The 17,748-nt window shown below is 41.0% G+C and overlaps 1 long non-coding RNA gene across 1 annotated transcript; it reads right to left on the bottom strand.

The window, feature by feature from the left end:
- Positions 1–1,759: 1,759 nt before the first annotated feature.
- LOC133405044 (uncharacterized) lies at positions 1,760–15,442 on the bottom strand. Its single transcript, XR_009768914.1, has 3 exons — positions 15,313–15,442; positions 3,869–4,045; positions 1,760–3,506 (listed from the first exon to the last, which is right to left on the bottom strand). It is a non-coding gene; the product is annotated as an uncharacterized LOC133405044 (long non-coding RNA).
- Positions 15,443–17,748: the final 2,306 nt, after the last annotated feature.

Here is a 17,748-nt window from a genome sequence, read left to right as displayed (position 1 = left end):
GAATAGCACTTGCAGAGTTGTAATGTATAGTGTGGGGGTGGCATCTGAGGAGGGCTGCTTATGGTTGAATGCAAGTGTGAGCGCGAAGCCATTGTAAAGACGGAAGGTGGTGGTGCTATTGCGTAAGTCGGCTTCTTGTCTGTAAATTTAGCCCGAGCTTGCTCACGCACAAATTTGATGAGCGGCGCGATTGCGCTGGTCACAGCTTGGGTATTTAAAGGTATCAAGAGTGTGTGTTGGCATGTTTGGCACTTGCAATTCCCAATTTAGGTTTAGAGTAAATATGGAATATAACATTAAATACACGTTAAAATCAAGCATTTATGAAAGTGTATTTACTGTGTTTCATACATGTCAATTAAATTTAATTCTTGACAGGGCACCCATTATAATACCTGGGCAGTTTATTCCCAGAAAATGAAAGTGGTATCATTTTTTTTAACCTTAACATTTTTAAATCACTATCAATATATTCATCATTACAAATGAATATTTGGTCCACAGTGAAAAGGGGGGAAATGTAAAGTTACAAGAAAAGTTATTTTTTCATGAAAGTTTGGTTTTTGAGAAAAGAAAATCCCCCAAAATCACTTTTTTAAAGAAAAAAGTACAATTTCATGAGAAAAAAAACATGAGAAAAAGTAGTTTTGTTTTCTAGAATAAAAATGAAATATTACAAGAAATATTCATTTCATCTTTCAAGAATAAAAGTCATTTCTTCAAGAAAGAAGTTATATGTTTTTAGACAAAAGTTAAAAAGTTTACATGAATAGTTGTAATAATAATCTGTGATTGGCTGGCGACTAGTTCAGGCTGTGCCCCTCCTCTCGCCCGAAGATAGCTGGGATAGGCTCCAGCAAGCCCGCGACCCTAGTGAGGATAAGCGGTACAGAAAATGGATGGATGGATAATAATCATAATTCACTGTATTGTGAAACGAATACAGTAGTGCCTTGACTTACGAGTGCCCCAACTTGCAACTTACTTACCGCAATTGAGTGAAGTAAAAAAAAAAAAAAATGGCAGTTGCCCATGAACTTTTAGCCGTTTATTGAACGGGCCAACCAGTCAAACACACAACTCACAGTGAGCTAACTGTGTGGTCAACAGCCAACAGCCAACACCACTAACTACAGCTCCTGACGTCACTCACGAAAAAGGCACACATCAACACATGAATGTGTTTGTGTGACTTAATTACACTTCATAAAATGTATTGCTTTTCATGCTATGTTATTAAGTTTTATTACGTTATTAGATTTTACAATGCAGTACTACGTTTGTTTGTTAAAAACGTAACAAAAACAATTTTATATTATTTTTTATTTTTTTTTTTTTTGGGGGGGGGGCATATTAATGGCATTTTAAATCATTTCAATGTGGACAAATACATTAATTTGATATACAGTAGACACCCGCTATTATAGGGATCGGCACCGGACCGCGAATAGCAAAAATCCATGGATATTTTGATGGCCATTGAGATTGCATAGAATTAAATTAAATTTTATTTATTTATTTTTTTGATAAACCCCCCAAATGCTTGATTTAGCAAGGACAAACCACCAATAAGCGTTTTTAGAGTTGGTTCCCCCCCCAAAAAAGTTTTCAAAAACTGAAAACAAATCTGCGAGTAGGTGCTGAACCGCAATTTTGCTGGGGACCACTGTACAAGTAAATTATGAGTTCACAGTTCAAATTAAACTCGTAAGTCATGGTACCGCAGTATTTCTCTGACTGTGCCAATCGAAACTTTTGTAATACAGCTCTTGTATAATTGTGCAAGTGTACCTAATGAAGTGTTTCTGAATGCGTCGATGCGCACAGACGGACGGGAGAGATATGATATTGTCATAGCGCAAATATCAACCTGCTGTCGTCAGCCGTGCTTGCTTGCGTGCTGTACACCAAATGCCCCACAGCAGCGTGCTTGAAACTCACTTGATGACTTCATTAACACATTAAGCTCAACTTGTTTGTGTGTGCGCAAGTGTGCTTATAAACATCCTGTAGCTACAGACCGCCAATGAAATCGTTAAGTGCGAGTGAGCAACCTGTTTTTAGAGGCCCTTTCTACTGTGCTGTTCAAGTTACTAGTTTAAAAAAAATACATTTCCCTCTGAGATCAATTATATTTGGAATAATGTGCTCCTGAGTCGAACCTGCCATCATCTTTGAACCTTTTTTAACTGTACAGGCAATGTTTTAATTAACAGTTTAACATTACTTCTTGTCATAGTATAAGTACAAGTTGGGTCAATATCACTATGAGTGACCTTTGGTGTCCTCATCAGAATACTGTAACTCAGTCATCATGAAAATGTACCAGAATAATGAAAATCTGAGGTCTTATTATAGGTGCACACATACTAGCACAGTGATAAGTCTCTTAATATGTGTTTGCTTCCTTTTGTACGTTTTTTTCCATGGGATATACGTGATTTTGGCATGTCACACACACTCCTCTGCTAACTATGGTATCTAACAAGTGGTAAAATGATACCTTTTTTTTTTTTTTTTAAAACATGGTTTTGTTGTCCACAAGTAATTTGATAAAACAAGTCATTTTGATCATGTATTGTCTATTTTTATAATCATTTTGAACATTTTGCATCCCTGAAATTGCTGTCCACCCTGTCTTATTGGGGTAACTAATGACCCTTAAAAAACCCTCTATTGTTTGCCGTGACATTACAACCAGCATTTTGTCTTTCTGCAATGAAGGCTGAAACAGAAGATATTTGCAAAATAAATATTTACACTGGCGGCACGGTCGACGACTGGCTAGCACGTCTGCTTCACAGTTCTGAGGACTCGGGTTCAAATCCAGCCTCGCCTGTGTGGAGTTTTCATGTTATCCCCGTGCCTGCCTGGGTTTTCTTCAAGTACTCAGGTTTCCTCCCACATCCCACAAAGATGCTTGGTAGGTTAACTGAAGACTCTCTAAACTCCACGGAGATGTGAACGTGAGTGTGAATGGTTGTTTGTTTATCTGTGCCCAGCTGGCGACCAGTTCTGGTGTACCTTGCCTCTCACCTAGAGTCAGCTAGGATAGGCTCCAGCATGTCCGCGACTAGTGAGGATAAGCGGTACGGAAGATGAATGATTGAATGAATATTTACAGTTATGGTTTTAGAATTTTTAGAGGTTATGTGTGTAGTTGGATGTTGTCAATCTTTTCCTCTCTGTCATAGTGAAATACCAATTGATATAAAAACCTTTCAGAAATATTAAATTTATTTGTGAAACAGTAAATAGTCAGCGGCGGCACAGTGGTCGACTGGTTAGCACATCCACCTCACAGTTCTGAGGACCGGGGTTCAAATCCCAGCCCCGACTGAGTGTTCTCCCCGTGCCCGTGTGGGTTTTCTCCGGGTACTCCGGTTTGCTCCCACATCCCAAAAGAAATGCAAGCATTCCTGTGGAGGTATGGAAGCACCTAGGAGAGGTGGCTGTGGAGTTTTTCACCAGCTTGTTCAACAGAATTCTAGCGGGTGAGAAGATGCCTGAGGAATGGAGGAAAAGTGTGCTGGTTCCCATTTTTAAGAACAAGGGTGATGTGCAGAGCTGTGGGAACTATAGAGGAATAAAGTTGATGAGCCACACAATGAAGTTAGGGGAAAGAGTAGTGGAGGCAACAGGTATTTTGGAGCAACAGTATGGTTTCATGCCTAGAAAGAGTACCACAGATGCATTATTTGCCTTGAAGATGTTGATGGAAAAGTACAGAGAAGGTCAGAAGGAGCTACATTGTGTCTTTGTAGATCTAGAGAAAGCCTATGACAGAGTACCCAGAGAGGAACTGTGGTACTGCATGCGGAAGTCTGGAGTGGCAGAGAAGTATGTTAGAATAGTACAGGACACGTACGAGGGCAGCAGAACAGTGGTGAGGTGTGCTGTAGGTGTGACAGACGAATTGAAGGTGGAGGTGGGACTGCATCAAGGATCAGCCCTGGGCCCCTTCCTGTTTGCAGTGGTGATGGATGACAGATGAGGTTAGACTGGAATCCCCGTGGACCATGATGTTTGCAGATGACATTGTGATCTGCAGTGGGAGCAGGTGGAGAAACAGTTAGAAAGTAAGACAGAATATATGTGCATGAATGAGACGGGTGGGGGGAAGAGTTTGCCCAAGTGGATTTGTCGAAAATAGCTGCTCACGCATATGCAGAAAGAATCTATACTAGCACGCACCAAAATCCAAATATCAGGAAATGCAACAAAAAAGAACAGACTTTGGAAAACAAGACGGACTTCAAAATGTCTCTCACATAGCCGAAAAAACGCAAAGTGGATATTGAAAACCGCCAATTCCAGACGTTTTTTCGGCTATATGTATACACACAGAAAATTTGGTCTTCAATCAACCTATCATGCATGCAAATTCAAAGTCAAGTCACAAGTCCTACACTTTGAAATGGGACTTGACTCAGAACTTGCCTGTCTCGACTTGCGACTTGACTTGGGACTTAAGGGCAAAGACTTGAGACTGTCTTGTGACTTGCAAAGCAATGACTTGGTTCCACCGCTGCCAATTGCCACCTGACTCGGCTGAAAAGAAGCTAACAGTCATTAATCCACTAAAGAGGCCCAAAAAATCTCTTAAAGCCTGCAAAATTGGAACAAATAAAAAAACAGAATTTATGTAATCGAAAACATTTGGGCTTTGTCACCGTTTTTAAATCAGATGCCATACATTTTAATATCACTGTTATTTTTTAGTCCATTTTTATTTATTGTATGAATGTTATCGTGTTATGTACTGTATAATTTCTGCTGCCTCTTGGCTTTTGAAAGATACATTTTATCTCTCAATAACCATTTATCTGGTTAATAAAAGGATAAGTAAAATGTAAAATAAGGCCTGCCCTCGAGGTGCTATTGTGTGATGTGAGACCTTTACCTGCCAATCAAATTACATAATGCATGAGTGAGAACAATCCATCAGGGTGGGTAGAGCGCAGGTGTAAATAATGAAGGCTACAGATGGCTGGATTAAATATAGCAAGTATCTACGCAGTTTTGGGGGCCGCCAGTGAGTGCTGGCCCGCTGACACACTGTCAGGAGCTGCTGGGACTGCTCACGACAGCAGCCCTTTTTCACTGCAGTGACAGGTCTGAATGTCAGCAGTCAAAGACATGCCCGGGGAAGGGCGAACACACATCATTTCCTTTAAAAGCAGCTGCTCATTGTGACCAGATCATAATTTATCCAAATGTACACATTGGTTTCTAGCTCTGATCTCATTCCCTCTCTCACTCTTTGGGTAGAAGCGAGCCGCTTGAAAGTAGGCTAGCATTGACGCGCTACTTATGTGTGACTCATGACGGCTGCGGAACACTGAAACCCACTGAATGCATTTTGACTTGAGGCGTTCGACTCCCATGCTCGGTGCATTGTAATGCGAGGCCTTCCACCGGGGCACACTGCGCCTCACTGCTGACGATCAGAGCAGGAAAGAAAAACCCACATTGATTATTTTGGGGCTGTATCGTCCTGGTTACTGGGATGCTACCGCCAACTTTTTAATAAGTACCTTGCGATAAGCCAACTGTGTAATTACTAAATAGTTGTAATTAAAATGATTTCACAAAAATCTGACTCAGCTCAAGAGTGGCACTGTATAAACTTCCACAAGCCAATAGTGTACAAGTCGTGGCTACTAGAAGTCTACTTTCTCTTAATTGCTTCTTTAAGTATTATTTTTAATAGAATGGGAGAATCGGGTCGTTACTGCGCAGAATAACGCTGCCTGGAGTTGTTATACAGCCATAGCATGGATGCAGCTCACCTTCCCACAGTTGACGCCATATTGTGTCTTCTTTATTCACCATAGTTGAGACTGAATCAACATCGCCTCTACTCGTTGCAGCCAAGTTGTGCACTCCGTTTTCCCTCCCTTACTTCAAGACATGGTTATACAACAATCATCTCTACACAATCAGCAGAACTTTTAAATGTCAATAAATCAATGTGACATTGTGGTTACACTGCATCAGTGTTTCTCAAAGTGTGGGACATGTACCCCTAGTATTTGTCTGAATGTCCATGTTTTTAAAATTATGTCAAGAACATTCTTGTGGGACAGTTATTGCAGTATATTATGTAATTGGATTTTTTAAAAATCTGCATACTGTTCAATTTCACAACATAATCATTACTCTATAATCGTAATCATTAATAAATTATGGCTTCAATATTTGTTATTTTAAAGTATTTATTGCATCAACCTTGGATTGGCGGATGCATTTGCAGCTAAATGTCTTCTCATGCATGCTATTTTTGTATTTCCTGTATCCACTATTGCTGCTGAAATTATGCAAATTATCACATTGTAGGACTAATAAAGGTTATCTGATAAAGATTTATTATATCAATGTACTTTTAAATTATAGGCTCATTTTCTCAAGTGACGTAGCATCGGCGACGTCCTAATTTGTTTCCGGTGTGTGTAGCTGTCTACCATCGTATATTTCAGTATTTTCCTCTAGAAACACAAATTTGCCTGCTATTTTGCAATTCAAAGTTAGCTCATCTCTGCTATAACGCAGTTCCAGCCAGACCAATGTGACAAGTGTATTGTACCACACAATTGCTTATTTTGGTGTTTTGCGATTTCACGATAGCTTAGCAATTAGCATTGCTGACAACGGACGCGACGTTCGCCTCCGCGGCTCGGCATCATATTCAGCCAAGTTAGCTGTAGCTCATAGGTAGCTGGGGCGGTATAAAGTAGCATGCAACAAGCATTCCCCTTACCTGAACAGCGGAAAGCAGTGAGGTTGGGCAACAATAAGGACGCTCCGTTTGGGCTAGTAGCTGCTAGCATGATGACAGAAAAGCCACGCGGTTCCCATAATCCCAAAATTGTGCAGGCCACTCAAATTCATCCGCATCAAACTTTCTCATCCATGTCTTCTTTATGAACCTTGATTTATGAACTGATGGTTAGCACATCTGCCTCACAGTTCTGAGGACCCGGGTTCAAAACTGGCCTCACCTGTGTGGAATTTGCATGTTCTCCCCGTGCCTGCATGGGTTTTCTCCGGGTACTCCGGTTTCCTCCCACATCCCAAAACATGCATGGTAGGTTAATTGAAGACTGTAAATTGTCTGTAGGTATGAATGTGAGTGAGAATTGTTGTTTGTTTATATGTGCCCTGCGATTGGCTGGCAACCAATTCAGGGTGTGCCCCGCCTCCTGCCCACAGCTAGCTGGGATAGGCTCCAGCATACCCACGACCCTAGTGAGCATAAACGGTACAGAAAATGGATGGATGGATGGATTTAGAATGGGATGTGAGTCAAGGCAGGTGAGTGAATACATTTGGAAAAATAGTGTACACGCTCTGTTCGAGTGTAAGGTGCCTCAACCTGTTTCCAATGTGTTGACATTTCTCTCACTCATAATTGATGGAAAAAGCCATCAGTCAACCTTAAATCTTTATGTTATACTCAAAAGCTATACTGATCTCAAATCCAAAGTGCTGCATTGTCACCATTTACAGGGATCTGTATATCATTACAGTTGTTTCCAAACTTTAAATTCACAGACTAGCTGGGCTAGACCCTTGTCCACGTCCACCCGTTAAAAAACGTACTTCATGCTGACAGATGTCAATGACAGTGAACAGTTGGATTCCAATTGACAACTATAGACCAGTGTTGTCATCCTGGGACCCGTACTTTCGCATTGTTGCAAAGTCACGACTCAATATTATAGAAGTTAAGAAAAATAAAGGATTTTTGATGAAAAATAGCCTCTTAAAACACATGTAGATAGCTGCCAACCGACAGAAATTCACTTCCAAAACAATTTGTCCACATTTGTCTGAATTCTCATATTTTCAAAATGTTGTCAAGAACATTACCGCGGGACAGTTATTGCAGTATATTATGTTATTGGGCAAAAATAATTCTGCATATTGTTCAATTGCACAACATAATCATTACTCTATAATCACAATTGTTAATAAATTATGGCTTTAATATTTATTTTAAAGTTTTTATTGCATCAACCTTGTAATGACTGACGCAGTTGCAGCCCGAATCAAAGTACTTGAGATTTCAACGTGCCATCGTCAGAAATTAGGGCCCGACCAATTAATCGGCCAGCCTATATTAGCCCTTTTCATATCAGCAAAAATGGCCAAATCTTTGCCTTTTTTTTTTTTTACACATTACAACAAAAGATAAAGATGACATTCAAACAAACAATACAGGAAAAAAGAATAAAATAAAAACAGCACAATTAGGCGCATCCCAAACCGATTTTTGAGATCGGAAATAGGTCTGATGTCAGCAAAAAAAAATGGATCTGGATGTAAAATCTACGATTCTGCATGTACATTGTTATATTTTTAAATTCTGTTTCAAATTAGTTTAACATACCGCCAAAAGCATACTGCTAGCCATGTTCCCTCCTAGCCAAAGGCTGAGCTGCATGCCATTTGTTTACCAAGTAAACTACTGACTAGAGGAAAAGTGAGTAACATTTCTTATTGCTTATCTAATAACTCCCAAATAACCCCCATGTGGGAACTTGGTACTCCTTTGTACTGTAATGAAAAAAAAATCAGAGTACGGATACGACGACTCGGGTTAGCCATCAAGAATCGAGAACCAATTGGAACCGGGACTAACATTCTGGTTCTACCGGAATCGTTAAGATTTAAACATTTCGGTTCCCAGATTTGATGCCTACAGTCCACCAACTTCGAAGAAGTGGCAAAAACCAACGAAGAACACCAAGCACAAAGACTTGCTGTGCCAAACGGCAAAAGCGTTTCTTAAGCGTCAAAATAAATGACCAGTCACCTCAGTGCAACACTTGGAATAAGATTATGTTGTGCAAAGGAGGCTTTCGCGATGTGTACAGTAAAAGTATGACGTGCCTCCTCTCGCTACGAGCCTCAGCCTACACGGCCCGGAACTTCAGTGAAGTTAATTGGGTGTGAAACAATAAAATATGTCTATGCCAACATTGAGGGAGCTAACAAGTTAAACGGTGGGTTGCACTCTTGCCCTGATGGTTTTTAGCATTAATTTTAGTCTTCGAACTAACGTAAGAGCTGATGACAGACACAAAAGTAAAATATCAATTATTTTACTATACTGGAAAGAAAGAAGAAACAGTCGCATTACAACCTTAACATTGAGCTAAACTTCACCAAAGGTCAAACTAGCAACTTTACATCACAGTGAATTGGGACAAAATTCACATTAACGTTGTCTCACAGTATCACAAACACTAACCTTGTGCCTCATCGGTGGGTAGGTAAAGGAGTGAACGTTTTAGAGAGCATTTGGTTGCATTCATAACTCTTTTTCATGCCGCCTCGTTTTACTTTTGTTTTCACCGGTGTCGTGTGAAATTACCGTTCGTGCCAAAATGCTGAGTTCTAGTGCGTACCCTTCAAAATAAAAGGCTACATGGTTAAAACAGGAAGTCAAAACGTGCACATATGAACCATTTGACGTGATAAAACTTCATTGATTGAAAACATGACACTGGTGATCAAGGCTGGTCACTACAGTCTTGTAGGTGGCAGTAATGTGTATTACAAATGCTATATTTAACTTTTAGCTACCTCGTAGGTGATAGGTGATATTGATACTGGTTATAAAGAACCCTGAGTCAAATGTTTATTTTAGTCTATGCTGCGGGCTGCTAAGAAAATGGATGTTCATAATTTGGACACACCTTATTTAAACCATGCAAACTTTTTTGACCCAGCCCCCTAAAAGAATCTGAATCGAGAAACATTTGGAATCGTTCCAACGATGCACAATCCTAAATACGACTAATGTAATTTTTTACTAGCTGTCCGTGACTCACCCAAAATACAGTGCAAGTCCGTGACCCACTTTTGGGTCCCGAGCCACCAGTTGAGAATCATTGCTTCGACGTCAATGACGAAAAACTACTATTTAAGTAGTTTTTTTTTTTCCATTTTCCTATGTTTAACATGGTGCGACTGTTCAAACGGTGTATCATGTTACAGTGACTAACAATAATGTTAAATATACATTTTAGGATTAAAACCTCTGCTTTGATTTTGATTAACTCTTAGGCCTACTACACTACGTATTTAATGCTAATCGTCACGGTGATACTTGGAGAGTGAAGTATTGTTTTTAGGTTGGTGTATACATTTTGAAAACTACTGCAAACAAATCCAATAGTGGCCTTGGACTGCATTCATTGAGTAATGTCTCAACTCAATCATTCACAAAGTGTCTTAACTGTCTTTATTCATTTCTGCAAGACAAGTGTCCTTTTGAGGACAATAAAGTATACTGAACTGAACTGGGGCGGCACGGTGGCCGACTGGTTAGAGCGTCAGCCTCACAGTTCTGAGGACCCGGGTTCAATCCCTGGCCCCGCCTGTGTGGAGTTTGCATGTTCTCCTCGTGCCTGTGTGGGTTTTCTCCGGGCACTCCGGTTTCCTCCCACATCCCAAAAACATGCATTAATTGGAGACTCTAAATTGCCCGTAGGCATGACTGTGACTGCGAATGGTTGTTTGTTTCTATGTGCCCTGCGATTGGCTGGCAACCAGTCCAGGGTGTACCCCGCCTCCTGCCCGATGACAGCTGGGATAGGCTCCAGTACGCCCGCGACCCTAGTGAGGAGAAGCGGCTCAGAAAATGGATGGATGGATGGATGAACTGAACTGAAAGCTATCCAAGGAAATCAATCAGAAGAGGTCAACTACTCTACCAGGCACATCAATTATGGCTTGTTTTGTTTCATGCCCAAGGATATGAAACATGCACATTTTTGATGTTCTAACCACTATTTAGGTCAGGGTAAATCTGTGCTGTGTCTGTGTGTGCTCACAAGCTCATTTTTAACTTTAGCTCTGCTCTAGGTGATGCCACATAAACACCAGTAGGTTAGTCGAAACAGTGCATGAGTAAACTGTACGAGGAGCAGGATGTCTGAGTGAGAAACGAGAAAAACTGGAATGTTCAAAAAGCCTGCTCGACGCGAGCTGCCTCTTTGCAATCACGACGACACTGAAGTAAGCCATGGGAATGTTCCTGTTAGTCAGTGTGGATCTGTTGGCGGTTTAACTGTCCTTACTGGGTGATCCTAGAGCAACTGTGGGAGTCTGGGATCCGGAGCATCTGGTCCTTGTAAAATACAAAAAGAAAATGCCTCAATTCAACCAAGCTGAATGCAAGCTCGGGATATTATTGTGCTTCTTGAAACAAACAATGAGCAACAATGTCAGCATAAAGTCCACAGGAGTGGGTAGTGATGGCCAATCATAGTGGTCATGTAAACATTAGGGCAGCGTGGTGAACTGGTGGTTAGCACGTCTGACTCACAGTTCTCAGGTTCGAATCTTAGTTTGCATGCCCTCCCCATCCTTGTGTGGATTTTCTTTGGGTACATGGACTTCCTCCCACATATCAAAAACATTCATGTAAAGCTAATATTTACACTATGCTCCCTGCAGCCACAGCTGCCAGGTATCAGGCTACCGTGGAAAAAACAAGATAGTCCTGACACAACGCGGGGGGACAGGATGGGCAAATGTGACAAGCTGTGATTGGGCTCGTTTGCAGGTTTTGTTAGCACAAACATGGATTACAGTAGTGAATTAGTGATTGACAGAAAACAAATACAACAATAGGGCAGGAGAAGTGAGTGTCGGGTGCTAAACGTCACTGCCCTGCCCTTCATTGCAGAATACCCTTACACACAGATGTCATCAAGCCTCTTTTACAGGTCGAATGCTACCTCCGAAGGCAGAAAATTGTCGAGGTTTTTTTTGGCCATTGATACAGAATAGAGACACCAGAAAAGCCGCCAAAATGCTGGCAGTGTAATATGGGCTTGCAAAACTAAGTATTCGACCTTGGTTCGTCTTTAAATGTTAGGATGTGAATCAAATGCACGAGAATAACAAATAAGGCATCCATAAGAACATCCTGTTACATTGTTTTAACTGAAACGTGTCAAAGAATGTTTCAGATACTTTGCGGGTTGGCATGTTGTTTACAACAGCTCCACTAACTTTTTTGTCATGCTTAACCGTTTTGCAATAATATATAAAAATACGTTTTTAAACCGATACCAGTACAAGTATTTACTTGAGTACTCACTGATACTGAGTACTGATACCACGAGTACTTTTGATACATAAAAGTACTCGTGGTATCTCACAATGACAGATGATTGTGAACAAAGACCTTTCTTTCTTCCCGACGCACATGATGATACTCCGATGTGTCAAACTGCCGCAGTACAGCACCAACTACTGGCAAGGAAGACTTGCTCCTTCATTGATCAGATTTTTCTTTTTTCCTTTAGTATTGGTGGCTGGTATCAGTAGCCTTTACAAATACCTGATACCTTAAAATAAGTCCGGTACCAGCCCGATATCGATACCTGGTGTTGGTACTCACCCATCTCCACTTGATTTTTTTTCTCCCAAGAGGAATACTGTGGCCCGGCGCGCCACAGAGGTTAAGTATATGCCTTGCAACCGGAGCGTTGCCGGTTTGTATCCCCGCCCTAGCGCATGTCGTCCTTGTGTCCCTGGGCAAGACACCTAATCTGCATTGCCCATGGATGAATTTGGTTGACTGTTTGGTCGTGGTCGGAGTGGCCCTTGGCGCAGAATGACAGCCATGGTTTCGTGCCGCTAGGGCTGCACAAGTAGCTTACAGGTGTGACTGAGGAGTGACTGAATAATGCATGAAATTGTAAAGCATCTTTCAGTGTCTAGAAAAGTGCTATATAAGCGAAATGCATTATCATTATTATTATTACTACTGATTCATAGTACATAAACCCAATGACTTTGCCTTCTGTAAACAATTATGTAACAACTCCTTACTTTTATGCTTGTTTAACATCGGAAGAACAATTAACAGAACTAATTTCCCAGCTGTCCTTTGACAACTACTAGTGTATGAATTATTATATGAGTTGACTATATGAAAGGTTTTGTAATGAACATACTGTAAACGGAAATAAACATGAAATGGTGTCAGTATTACACAAGCTGTGTCTTGTGAATATTTAGCCGCGATGGATCACGTTGCAATGGGATATTTAATGAAAGGCTGACTTCAAAGTTACGCTTTCTTGTAAACAGTCTTCTTCATGCTAAGATCATAACCGCAGTTTGAGTGGAGCTCATGAAAAATGCTGAGTGAACACAACAGTGAGGGGAAAGAAAAGAGAGGGATCGGGACATTTGGTTGGCTAATGAGTCTGGGACGATCATATTTCTCTCACAGAGGTGGGGAGGGGAAGCCTTGAGGGTTTATGTAATATTGTTAGAGCCAGAATGGGTGTAAACAAAACCACTGTGAAGTGGGACAGGCCTCGCCGTCGCATAGCAACGCATATTTTGGGCAGGGAAAGCAGACAAACACGGCGCAGCCTTCCAATGGGAAGCGAAGGGACTGGCCTCATGAGCGCGGCGCAGGCTAGTAACTTCCCGAAAGTATGCTAAGAGACAGGGAAGCAAGCAAAACAAAAGCACGTCAGGAGGGGGAATTAAGACAACACTGCCGGGTCTGTTTGAACCTGGCCTGGCCAGGCTGGAGTCTAGACTACCACCACTTGCAAACAAACAACAAAAACAAACCCATGTGCAAACAAACAACAAAACAAACTCATGGGCCGAAATGCCAAAGAGAATAGTTAGAGAAACTATTAGTTACGAAGTAATAACATATAGTATAAAGTCAATTATTATTATACTTCCGTTTTTGCACTATAAGGGCTTATGTACAACCAACTTCCACATTCGGTAAAACAAGACAAAGCACTTACTTCTGCTTTCGGTAACTGGCGGAAACCTTAGGTAGAAGACCGGGACAACGCACCTACAATGTCTTCATTTGACATGTCTTCAAAAGCAACCAAAGATGACCATATCCGATGTCCATCACATTTGCAAGGCGACATATAAAACTCCTGCCACAAAAATTGAGCGAGTTCTTAAGCTATATACTTCATCTTACTTAATGTACTGTATGTGAATACAAAGCTATGCAATGTGTCTATTTGCCAATATTAGCTTTGTTAACTTTTATTTATAATGAAACACAAGATACTGTGACCTACAGGTAGTAAGTAAATAGTGCAAATGCTGTATATCTATAGATAGCCAACAACAAGCAAATAATCTGAGCTGATTCCAAAATATGTTACTCTCCTCTTACATTATATTTGTGCAAGCTAACAATAACTGATCTCATCACACTAATTTGTTAAGTCTATCATGTCATCAGCACGTAGTTATCGCTGCGCACACAGGAAGTCGGCCAATCTGTTTTCCCGTTTGGTCATGTAATGTTCTGCATAAGGCCCATTGCAGAACTATTGCTGTAACATAATTGGACAATATTTATAACTTACCAAAGACCAATATGCAACACCTTAATATTCTGTTACTTTTTTTTGTCTTGCGTAGATGAGATTTTATTTTAATTTATTCAAAATGCTGCTCTTATGCATGGTGCAATATATCGTACGGGATTTTTTCACTTGTTGGTTGTTACGGTATAAAGAATACGAGTTTATCATCATCATAATTTTCTGAGCCGCTTCTCCTCACTAGGGTCGCGGGCGTGCTGGAGCCTATCCCAGCTGTCATCGGGCAGGAGGCGGGGTACACCCTGAACTGGTTGCCAGCCAATCACAGAGCACATAGAAACAAACAACCATTCGCACTCACAGTCACACCTACGGGCAATTTAGAGTCCCCAATTAATGCATGTTTTTGGGATGTGGGAGGAAACCGGAGTGCCCGGAGAAAACCCACACAGGCACGGGGAGAACATGCAAACTCCACACAGGCGGGGCCGGGATTGAACCCGGGTCCTCAGAACTGTGAGGCTGACGCTCTAACCAGTCATCCACCGTGCCGCCAATACGAGTGTATATTTGTGAAAATTACGACTGTGACAATCTAATTTCTCTCACGGGATGAATAAAATGTCTGTCTATCTATCTATCTACGGAACAATATCTATCCATTTGTATGGGAATATATATTATATGATGTCGTTTTTTATTTTGTCTTACGTTCGATTTTTACTTACATACAGCACTTTGTTTTAGGTGCGGTTTGATTTTTAAAGTGCTCTGTAAATAAAGTGGAGTGGAGTAGCTAGGTTAGCTCCGTCTGCTAGCTTCGCGCGTGCCCACACAAATATAGCACGGAAACGAGTACGGTGACAAACACAAACTACACTGACGCAACGTGGGGGTGGGGTGAGAAAAGAAAATAATAAACGAGCAGTCGGTGACTGTCAAAACAAAAACCCGACGCGCTCACCTCATTGACGAGAAACCCCGGAAGTGGAGTTGCGTGCCAGCTCGTTGCCGAGGAAACCATTCGCTGGGCAGCACAACACACGAGGCGGCGGCACCAGCGGTGTTGCCACGGAAACAGTACGCTCTACACACACACACACGCAACGGCACATCATGTTTCTTCTGATTTAACCTAATAGTACTTACTATTTGGGATAGTTTGTCGAAACAATTGTGTGTGTGTTGGTTATATAGTCCTTCTGTTTCTCTGGAGTTGGATGAGTGACTCCATAACGAGGTGATTCATGAGGAGTCACTCCGCTACCCGCGGCTCAGGCGGGGCTCAATCACGTCCTCGGTTGTTCTCTGACGTGAATGCGCTGACTACCCACCTTCACAGACACGCACCCGCGCGCATCACTTGTGTTTTTTTGATTCCCATTCATGATTTGCCACCTCCTGTTCCCCGGATGGAACCACAACCCACCGCCCCAAACGTATTCCCATTGGTGTCCGCATGTAGGCCGCCATCATGAATCACTTTTGGTGTTTTGCACTGTGATAGATTCTGATTTCCGTCATTGCTGCCCACTGCACTAGTTTCAATTAGCATACACTGCTGTTCATTCATATGTGTGTGTGTGCGCGAGAGAGAGAGAGAATGTGTTGTAAGGCTCAGTGACAAATGTTTATTTTACACAAAATTAGATATTGAATGAAAATAACATAATTCATATTTTTTGGTTTATTTTTCCTGATACCAAAAAAAAAGCATCGAATCAGTTTGTCACAGTATTAACCAATGTTTTTTTTTTGTTTTTTTTACAGATAATGTAAAAATAACACTCAACTCAACTTTATGTCTGGAGCCCTTTAAAAAAAACAAGCTGAAACAAAGTGCTGTACATAGATAAAAATCAAGCATCAAATAAACAAAACATTAATATAAGGTTAATTAATACAAAGTGAAAAACTACAAAAACAAACAAGGGCAGAGCCTCATGGTGTGTTGACAGCCATGGAATAACATTGGATTTCAAGGAAAATTTTAAAAATTCAAGTTTTGGACCAGTAACAGAAAAAGCTCTATCCCCTCTGAGCTTCTGCTTAGACTTGGGTACCTCCAGGTGCACCTGGTCAGCTGAGCTGAGGCACGGGCCAGGCAAGCAGGGATGGAGCAGCTCAGGTGGACCAAAAAGAGATTTGAAAACAAATGGAAGACTCTTAAAATGAACTCTAAAGTGCATAGGCAGCCAGTGGTGGGAGGCCAGAATAGGAATTACTGTATGTGCTCCCTCTTATGTGTTCCAGTTAAGAGGCAAGCAGCAGCATTTTGAACCAACTGGAGAGAGAGACTCCAATGAAACGTGCATTACAGTAATCCAACAGACGTGATGAAGGAAAGAATTACTGTTTCCATGTGCTACTGTGCAAGAACGGGCTTTATCTTTGCCAGCTGCCTCAGGTAAAAAAAAAAAAAGCTTTGCTTAACTGCACCGATTTGCCGATCTAATTTAAAATCACTGTCCAATTTGCCTGGGAATATTCTCATTAAACTGAGTTATTTTATTCCCAGGGCATTGAATCAACTGCAACTGGACTGCTCTGGTCCAATTTAAAACCCTAGTTAAAATGGGGTCCTCTTGGAAAAAAAGTCCCTTTTGTCAAAACATGATCCTTAATAAGCAAAGCACATTTATTTATATAGCGCATTTCATACACAAGGTAACTCAAGGTACTTTACATGATTAAAAGCATTTAAAAACAAAGAAAAAACTAATTATAAACATTTAAAACAGAAGAAGAAATCAAAACAAAATAAAAGTACAATTAAAACAGCGTACAGTGCAAGAAATATCATTTAAAAATGCCAATACTCTAAAAAGCATGATGAAAAAAGAGAGTTTTTAACCTGGATTTAAAACCATTCACACTTGGGGCTGACATCACTTCTGTTGGCAACTTATTCCATTTGTGTGCAGCATAATAGCTAAATGCTGCTTCACCATGTTTGCTTTGGACTTTGTGCTCCACTATTTGACCTCAGTCTGTCGGTCCCAGAGCCCTACTGGGTTTATATCCCATTAGCATTTCTTTCATGTATTCAGGACCTAAACCATTTAGTGATTTATAGACCAGTAGCAGAACTTTAAAATCTATTATAACGCTGACTGGCAGCCAGTGTAAAGACTGTAGAATTGGAGTCATATGCTCTGACCTCTTTTTTCTGATCAGAACCCGAGCTGCAGCATTCTGAATGAGCTGCAGCTGTTTACTGCTCTTTTTGGGGAGTCTAGTCAGAAGACCATTACAATAGTCAAGTCTACTTGAGATAAAAGCATGGATGAGCTTCTCCTGGTCTGCTTGACACATGCAAGCCTTCACTCTGGATATGTTCTTCAGATGGTAAAAGGCAGTTTTAGTAATTGATTTGATATGACTGTTGAAAGGTACGTCG

The sequence above is a fragment of the Phycodurus eques genome, chromosome 7, assembly GCF_024500275.1.
Source record: "Phycodurus eques isolate BA_2022a chromosome 7, UOR_Pequ_1.1, whole genome shotgun sequence".
In the NCBI taxonomy this organism is placed as follows: Eukaryota; Metazoa; Chordata; class Actinopteri; order Syngnathiformes; family Syngnathidae; genus Phycodurus; species Phycodurus eques.
This window is presented reverse-complemented; position numbering and strand designations above follow the sequence as displayed.